Source organism: Accipiter gentilis, chromosome Z (assembly GCF_929443795.1).
Source record: "Accipiter gentilis chromosome Z, bAccGen1.1, whole genome shotgun sequence".
NCBI lineage: Eukaryota > Metazoa > Chordata > Aves > Accipitriformes > Accipitridae > Astur > Astur gentilis.
The window spans coordinates 64,581,790-64,591,495 of record NC_064919.1 but is presented as its reverse complement, the minus strand read 5'-3'; the positions used below and the strand labels follow the sequence as shown (position 1 = coordinate 64,591,495).

The 9,706-nt window shown below is 42.3% G+C and overlaps 1 protein-coding gene across 2 annotated transcripts in view; it reads left to right on the top strand.

Annotated features, from left to right (window-relative positions):
* The first annotated feature begins 9,472 nt into the window (after window positions 1-9,472).
* The window catches only part of ERBIN (erbb2 interacting protein), a 121,677-nt gene continuing 121,443 nt past the window's right edge, over window positions 9,473-9,706 (top strand). For both annotated transcript variants that reach the window (XM_049795327.1, XM_049795325.1), the window contains exon 1: window positions 9,473-9,536. The gene's annotated coding sequence lies outside the window, so the exon portion shown is untranslated. The remainder of the gene's footprint in view (window positions 9,537-9,706) is intronic.

The window sequence follows — 9,706 nt, the reverse complement described above, 5'->3', positions numbered from 1 at the left end:
TGGTCCTCATTTCAACAAGGTCCAGGCTCCTTCCATGTTGCACTGGATGAGGGGAGTGTTTGCAACGAGGGTCCGTAAGTGCTCTCTGAAGCTCTGTATCCAGTTTCTGCAGAGCAAGGAGATGAAACGAGCTTGCAGTGCTGTGTCATGAGTCTCCAGTGTTGTAATGAGGAAGCAGAATTCAGGGGCAAATAGGGGCTTTCTTACCTTCCTAACCCCTCCAGGATGTTCTCAGCTTGTGAAGGGCGGGAAGGCAGTAGTTCAGGAAAATATTACGTGTGTCTCATTTCATAAACTTCAAATGGGTATATAGGCTTTACGTTACCCCAACAGCTAGTACATGCTAGCACTGTATCACATGATATTAAGGTGTTTCAATGTATGTAGATTTAGTGTACTTTCCTGATTCAGTGTAAACAAACCCTTAGGTCACAGATCTAGAGTCAAGTGTACAGCACCTTCTATTAGCAATCTCAATGAAGGCAATAAGCGTACTTATATGAAAAGTATTTCTGCATTTGAAAAAGCAGATCCTTATATTTTAAATCTTGGTGGTGGCAGCATGCCTGTTAAATTACCTAACTTTCTGGGACATCACTCATTTTTTCCTAACTTATGTGTGATTCACATAGCTTTCTTGTCCATACATTTTTATTGACATTTATTTGCCTTAAAATTAGAGAGTAATTAAACTAACACTATAGGTGTTCTACACTATAAGGGTGAATGCTTATCACTTAAATATTTGTGCATATATATATATATATATGCCACATATATGGTTTATATACATATATGTCTCATGTACCATATTTCAGATTTAGGCTTTAGCAGACTGACGTGTGTGTGTGTGTGTGTGTGTGTGTGTGTGTGTGTATATACACACATATCTCCAGAGCTCTATTTATTAATGTATTGATATATTGAAACATAAATCCATGCCTGAACAGCAGGCAAAAGAGCTCATATAGTAAAAATAGATATGTCATGGCAAAGAATGCAACCATAGCCTGGCAATTTCCTATTTCTTCAGAGTTTGCATAAGAAAACATCTGCGCAGATCCAAAATGCTGAACAGCCTGACAAGGACAGTGCCATTTAACATGTGAATGTCTTAAAAAGCAGTTTATGAATATTGACATCTTTGAGGATTTCTCTCCCAAAGGCCTCCTGGTTGTGGAGTGGCTTTATTCAAGATGGTTTCTGTCAAAGGTAAAGAAAGAACTGAAAAACTGTGTCATTGTTTCTCTCATTTAATACAATGCTGATACACCTAAATCGGTGGTGTTCAGATGGAGGTAGCTGCTGCTCATAAAGAATTGTGTAAATCAATAGGGTGGGGCAACCAAAGTTTGAAAATATTTTTAAATGTGTCCCTTATACCAGTATTGCAGCCTGTTCATGAACTGTTATGGGAAGGTGTTTGAGAGAACTGTGCCACCAAACCTACTCTGTATCCTAAAGATACACATCTTTATTACCTGAACTTCTCCACTGATTTCCACTACTAATTCAATATTTACTGCCCTTCCTGTACTAAAATACAAACATCATCTTTCTAGATAACAGAGCTGACAAAAAGTGACAATACAAATTACCTTGCAGAGGAAACCAGAAACCAAGAAACTCTTCAGAAAATCAGCCACCATGCAAAACACACCAGAAAAAAAGTCTCTAGAACTGTCCTGCAAGGAGCAGGCTCTCTACTTGAATTAACCATGCAAATACTGTCTATGAAGGTCATAATGCAAAAAGGAAACCCTCACTGACAGCATCTTCCTGTCTATTACATACTACTCGATGCTGGTGTATATTTACAGAAAATTGTTAAATAATTACAGCATCTAATAAAACACATCCTTAACGAGTTCTTCCTGGAGCCCTTTTCCACCTCCCTTTTTAAACACTTCTAGTAGTAAACTCACAATCCAAAGCGGATTTCCCCTGTACAAACAAACACTCATTGGAACCTAACCTTGCTGGCAGAACAAATGCAAAATTCATGAATACCGATGTATTTAACATAACTGATGTCAGTGCCCCAAAGAACTATTAATTTTCATGGGTCTTCTTCATACACCTTTAAAAATGTGATGTATTACACTGAACACATCACATACCCTCAGGAAGATTACGTGCATGAAACTAATCAACCATTATTCACTACAATGAACTCACACAGATAACTGATCAAGGACAAAACACAGCAAAGGCTAGGAGAATATTTTTTTCATAAAGAAGGTATTCCACCTCTTGCACAATCGAGGTGCTCACAGGGGACCTACAAGTCATGGTTAAATAATAATCCTGGGGAGTAAAGTCTTAACAGTGGAAAAACAAACTGTGAACTCAGTAGCAACATTGTTTTTAAAGCTTACAGTTTTCTTGCCGATTCATCCCTGTACATTCATGTTAACAACTGTTTTCTCTCCAGTGGTTTAATTGATTAGAATAATTTTATTATACTTAGACCGATCACATCCCACTTGTATTTAGTTTGGATTTTGCAACTTGTCATATCTGATTAATGGATGTCAGTCAAGTCCAAAAGTTTGTTTGTTTTCTCCAGTTCTATCAGTTGGCCTAATTAAAGACACCACCTCTTCTACAAACCTTGTCTCAGTTGTGTCACACAGTATAACAGCCACGGCATTGTGACTGTACTCTCAAAATGCACTGAACTGAGATAAACTTTAATTGAACCACTTCTCTCCTACTTTTACAGCTAATGGAATGGGTATCCGAGGAAGAGGGAAATAATACCATAAATTTTAACTTCAGCTGAAGAGAGACCAGTTTATGAAGGTTGAAAAGCAGTGCCCTACGGGCCTTGTAACAGCAACTGTATTTTACACTGAACGTTTTTCCAAAAATTGATAGGTTTCTGTGCCACCTACATTTAGATATAAGCGGGTTTGTCTCACCAACAGTGAAAAGCGAGGCTATGTTTTTCTTGATTAAATATTTTTTGTGCAAATTCAAAGGGGAGCTTTCTCATCAAAGCTGTGTGCCTATTTAATCTGAAAATATGCTGTCTAATCGCAACACTTTGAAGTATGTTCATGAAAATATGTTGATGCTGTCACAATGCTCAGCTGTAAACTCTGCTGTGTTGCTAGTAGCACAGTTAATCAGAATTACATAATTTTGTAACCCGAGTTTAACAAAGCAAAATATTTAAAAGATTTTATTTATACAAATCATAATTTAAAAAGTGATTACAGCTCAAGACTAAAGTGCTCTTCTCAAAGCACTTGGTAAAGCCACTTTCTCTGTTTAGAGCTTTTGTTTGTTTGTAGGCATGGAAATGAGTTAATACACAACTATCTTACCTTTGTGGCCTGGAAAATAAATATTTCCTCACTGATGCAGCATATTACTCATATCTGCCAGGTAAGGCTTATACTGAAATATCCTTTTGATGAAAGAAACCAGGACATGAAACCTGTGAATTAAAACATTAAAAATATTACTTTAGTTTTATCGTTTGCAACTACCATCCCTTAGAACTTAGGACAGATATAACTGAAAAAGTATCTATTTTAAATTTTAAAAAGCCACTCTGAAACCATTCCGGCCAAAGGAAAATGAAAAATGTCTATGATGGTTTTCAGTTATGCTACTCATACAAGGGCAATCTTTTATATTTTGTTTACTTGAAGGAGAAGGGATAAAATACTTTAAAAAAGAGAACATTTCTTGGCACTTAGAACTATGTCACATATTTATAGTGTGGGGAGAAGACCGAAAAAATAACTGAAGAAAGACAGCTAAAGACTTCATGAAGAGGAGAAACAGGGAAGACAAACTGATTCTTGTTTAATTACACTTAAAATTGAGTTTCTTATATAATGAAAAAAATCTACAAGTGTTTCAACAGATTCTAAAAAAAGTTATTTTCCCCAAACTAAAGTTATCTTTTATCGTGAACTCTATTTTGCAGATGGAGCACAATCGAAATGATTGGCTTTTGAACTCTCCTAAAAACGTTCCAAGGTAGCTTTTCTGCGAATCAAAACCTCTATACTTAAGGTACAGTCCTTTAGTGTAAGAGGCCTAGAGACAGGATGGTTCATCTCACTGGACTGTCTGGATCTCATTGCTTCAAAAGGATTTAACATGTGGTTCTAAACATGGTGGTCCATAAGAAATTCAATCTTAAATATTCTTGAGCCAACACTGAAGCCAGGAATTCACATATTATTAGTCTTTATTTTTATGTGACTGAAATTATTCAGAGAAAACAGATGACAAGGAAAAAGTAAGGAATTAGTTAAGCGTGCACATATGCAACAGTGTTGCTAGAAACTACTAACAGATTTGTATTGTCAGTGTTAGCCCGTTTTAAGAAAAATTAATATTCAGAATAGAGATAAGGAAGATAAAATGTAAAACCAATGCAATTCATACTGCAGTTAAAGAAATCTGGATTTATTTAATGGTTAGCATGATGGGTATAATTACCATAAATGTGCCTATATAGAATAATTCTGGAATGATATTTGTGATAACATTTACAGTGTCTATTTATAAATCACCTGTTCACCAACTTGTTAATCCAGAACACATTCTCATGAGTTTTCATCAGCTTAAAAAACCCACCATAATTAATTTTAAACAAACTTGCTGCAATAATTCTTCTTTCCTACCAGTGGAGAGAGGAGTGACAGTTTTCCTACAGGATGCAGCACCAATTACTGACCTTGGAAGAGCAATATAATCAGTACAGAGATTCTACAGAGCTACTATAGAGCTAGCGTAACTGATTTCCTATAGAAAAGCTATTCCATATCTGATTAGAAGTTGGTATTCTTTTAGGATTGCTTTCTGGACACAAATATCCTCAGCAGCATTCGTTGTTACCCTTTTTGGATCCAGGAACCTTACCAAAGGCAGTCCAAAACCATCGTCAGTGCATAGGCAAAATACTGAGCAAATACCTTATTTTAGGCAACTTCATAGTTGGCTTTTTCTGCCAACTTCATGTTCAACTCTTTGCCCTCAGTGTGGCCAGAAACAGCTCTGCAGGAGCTTGTAGCAAAGGACTGACGGTTACGACCTGCAGCTGTCCGTGTCCTCACACGACGTGGCTGCATTTTCATTCCTCTCTGTTTATTTTGACCGGCACAAGATTCATATGAGGGCATCAGCTGTCAAAACAGACTCAAGCTAAGAGGCTGCAGCATAGCTTAAAGTGAGCGTTAAGGAGACTGTGCAGGACCAAAGTGGCCCAAATCAGGGAAGAAGAAAAGTGCCTTAACACCACCTTGTTGTCTTTCCTCTTCTATGTGAAACACCATGCCAAGTGTTCCTCGGTCAGAATTCAGGAGCTCACCCATGGTAACCAAGGAAGAGAAATACAAATGAAAAGTCACAATAAAATGTTTAAAAATAACTCTAAAACATTCCTAACCATTTCTGGAACACAGCATATACAAAATAGGTTTTGGTGTTAACAAAGGTTTTCTATTGGTACTTGCATAATACTCCAAAACTTAGTCATGCAATACATTGACGTGCATTGCTCTGTTTGATATTACAATTTGAAAAATTATGCAACCAAATACAGAGAAAGCTTCTTTGTATGGTGTAATGCAATATTTAGCCACTAATAAATTTGGGATTGTATCAAAGTTAGACTCAACAGAGGTTGTTTACTTAGCTTCTCTTTAAATGTAGTAGGAAGTCCTAACAATATACTTCTAAGACTTAATTGCCACTGAATTATACCAGTTATGTGTTGATTTCACCAGTGTAAATATGGTGTAATCCAGTTTTGAAGCAGATCAATTCAGAAAATGTAAAAGTAAGACACCTCGAATAGACGATGTGCAGATTTAAATTATGGAGTATCTAAAATACAATTCAATATATATTTGTTAAAGAAAAGATTACTTATTGTGTCTTTATGTCTTTCAGGCAGTTATTACTTCCAGTAATTATTATTTAATACTTATATTGCAATAATGTCCAGAAGTCCCAATTCAAATCAAGTTAAAACCCACTGTTCAAGTCACTACCTGAGCGTTTAAGGAGCAGAAGAGCTTACCGTGAAGGTCTTTCAGTCTAGCTCTTGGAAAAGTGGAAATGCACGAACGCAACAAACAACAATGGTAAGAATAGTGAAAAGTGGCAATCAAACCTTGCTGCTCTGATAAACTATGTATTGTTCAGACCATTGAACTTTTGAAAGGGACAGACACAGAGGTGGCTGTTTCACCAACTGTTCTTTCAGGTTAGCTGCATGTTGTTGCACTATTTACTAGTGTTCCTGTTCAAATATAAAAATAGATATTTGAGTGAGAGGATTTGGGGCTTGGTGTCTACTGTGAAATCATGCATAAAGAATTTCTTTAAACCTTCAGTGGGATCAGTTGCACAGTCTCACTTGAAAGACTCATTATGTAACTCTATATTTTGTACTTTGTGCACTTAATCTGTAATTATTTGGTAACTGGGATACCAGCTCTGGGAATTAATGTTGCTGGGGAATCTGTTGAAGCTGTAATCTAAATACTGTCTTGGTATTTATAGCTCTTTTAAATCCCCGGGATAACTCCTGGTATTTTCTTAATTTGTATAGATAGTTGTATCTTGTATATGTAAAATGTCTTCAGGAGATGCAATCTAGCTAGCTATAGTTTCAGCAGCCTTTGGCTAGGCATTTATTTTTGATGGCTAAAACTGTAAGTGAAATAGTAGTATCTTCCATTGAAACTAACGTTACAACTATGATAGATTCACTATGGGAGCAACAGTTGCTGTACATTTCCCACACCCATCTATTCCCTGGCTGCATTAATGAATGTATTGGGCAATTTGCAGCAAACGTTGCCAAAGAACATTTTCACATTAAAAATGTTACGATAATTCACGCATAAAAGAGGTGCCTTGAAGAGTTTGCGATGGAGGACGTCAGTTACAGAGAACTGTTCATATTAATTATGATAAGGATACATTACAGGCTATTAGACAGGAATGGTAAATTGTTTGCACGGGATTAAAAACTTAGTAATTTTATTATAACAACAATGTAGTGCACTACAGTGAGAAATTCTGAATCTGTTGTCAGTGGGGGTGAAGTTCTCATGCTTGGCCTTAGTCCAAAGCTGACTCATTTGAAGAAAATGGCTTATCTGAACAAGAAGAAATGGAAGTGATTTAAGGTTTTGGGAAGTACATATACATGTAAAATTTTACTTTGTAAAAACTCTGATGGTTATATTTAATTTAGTTTAATTATTTAAGTGTAGGCATAGATGTAGTCCCCAAAGAGGACTGTATGCTCTGTAAAGACGGAGGGAGGATTTGCAGAAAAGTAAAGAAACAATAAGCAAATATTATTACTCTAGTAGAAACGCATGCTTATTTTCTGTATCTGGAAACAAACTGGATATTCAAACATACAATTCCCATACACAGGCAAGAAATTTTAAATAAATAGCAGTATTGTTAAACATAGTGGGCTTTTATAAATGTGATCAACTGTATGTTTTGTAGCTAAAGATTAAACCGTCCAAAGTCCTGTAAGAAACTGGGTGAAGCAACTAATGATCCTGAACAGGAAGTATCAGCTGGAGTTACTTTCAGGGACTGGTGAGGGTTTAAAGGACTTTTCACATCTAGTCCTATTCTAAAATTGGTGGCAGGTAAATTCTAACCTGACATACCATTTTCCTTTTTGCTGTTCGGTGGGTCACGTAAAACGGCTTTTTTTAGCATTTTGTCCATTTCTCAGTAACAGAGTATCATAATGAAACACTATCCCAGCTTAGTTGGTGGCAGTCCCAGTAGAGAAGCCAGGGATTAAACGGGCGTGAAAATAAAACTACCTCTGTCCTTAGACATGGTCTCTGCAGAACACAATTAAGGAGCATAAGGTGAGCAGCATGTACAAATCCACCCTGCTGTCAGCTTTGTGCACTGTTTTGTGGCCAAACAGAACTCCAGGCTCCAGGACAGTTAAAATGGCATATTGCGTACACAATAGGTTATCAAATACCCATTTCAAACAATTGAGGAAATTAAACAGAAAAACATTTCCATCAACGTGCCGTTGAGATCCAACGAACGCCAATATTGCAGTCATGTGACCTACAGTAAACCCACCGGCTGGTTTTTGAACATATTTGTACATGACTATGTTACAGTTAACAGCATTTTCAGTTAACATTGTATTGTACTGGGCGCGTTGAAATAACTGGAAGAGAAAATGCAGCTGTGCTGCCGGGTTTACGTGAAACGGTGCGTCGATGCATGTGGCATTACTTTAATTGTCGTCGCTTGCATCGGAGTTCAGTACAACATATCCAAACGTCATGTTTGGGTGGAGGTTGTTACGTTTTTTGCCCCAGATGCGTCTGTTCCCCCAGATCCTGGTGACTGGAAGTTGGGGAGCGTTAAGGCGCAACGGAGTGGCAGCGGCAGGGACAGCCATGAACGTAAGACAGCGAACGCCGGATGCGTGATCAGTCATTCCAGCCACCTGGATGTAACATGTGCAGTTATTAAGTTAGGAAGGTGAGCTGCCTGCGCCCGAGGAAACATTCGCCGTTTGGGATTGAGTTTGCCTGGGCAACCCTCGCGCCCCTCCGCAAGGCAAACTACGCCAAAACCGGGGGGGGGGCGGGAGGAACCAGCGACACCTGCACCCCGCCGCAGGGGTCTCTCAGTCCCGAGCGGCTACCGGGCCAGGAAGGGCTCCCGCAGGTCACCCGCCACCGCCCGGCCGGGCCCGGCCCGCGGACAGGCCCCGTCCCGGTCGCGGGCCTCACGTCGGGCAGAGGCGGGAGGCCCCGTTCCGCGGCCGCGGGACACGTCCCCCCTCCGCGGCGCTCTCGCTCCCCGGGCCGCCTCAGCCTGCGGCCGCCCCGACCCTTCCTTCCGCCCCGGCCCCCCGCCCCGCGCCGACGACCCCCGCCCCCACCGCACCCCATTCCTCCGCAGCCCGCTCCCGCCCCCCCCGCCGGGCGCCATTGGCTGCGGCGGCCCGTCCCTCACGACGCCCCTGGCTGGGGATTGGCTGCGCCGCGGCCTCCCGCGCTCAGCCCCCACACCGGTGCAGGGCGGTGGGGGGGGGAAGAGGGGAAGCCAGCGGGACCTGGCGGCGGCGTTACCCGTCCGTCCTCTCCCCACTCCCGTCGCGGCCAGTGGGGGCGCGAGCGCCGCGCCTGCCCGCTCCCGCGGCGGCCGCCTCCGCCCGGCCCCCGGCCCCGGCCGGGCTCCCGCTCCGCCCCCTCCCCCCGTCGCCGCTGTGGTGCCTCCCCCGGCCGGGGCGGCGGTCTCTCCCCCGGTTACCCCCCTCCCCCACCCCGGGGCATTCTCCCACCCCACAGCTCCGCCGCCTCCGTGGGCCCCCCCGCTGCCGAGGCCGGGGGAGGAAGGAGGGAGGGAGGGAGGGAGGGAGGAGGACGACGAGGAGGAGGAGGAGGACGACGACGACGACGACGAGGGGGGGGGCGGGAGGCTGAAGCGGCGGGAGAAGGGGGAAGTGTGCGAAAGGAGGCGGGGAGAGGGCGGCGGCGCCGGGCGGGCAGGTGAGGCAGGCGGCCATCCCTCTCCCCTCCGGCCCTTGGCGGTGGCAGCGGGGAGGTGTGCGGGGAGCGGGGGGGGAGAGGGGGGTCGGCGGCCCCTTTCGGGCAGCGCGGCCCCGGGAGAGGAGGCGGGGGCGGAGCGGCGGCGCCCAGCGCGCCAGGGAGGCAGGCCG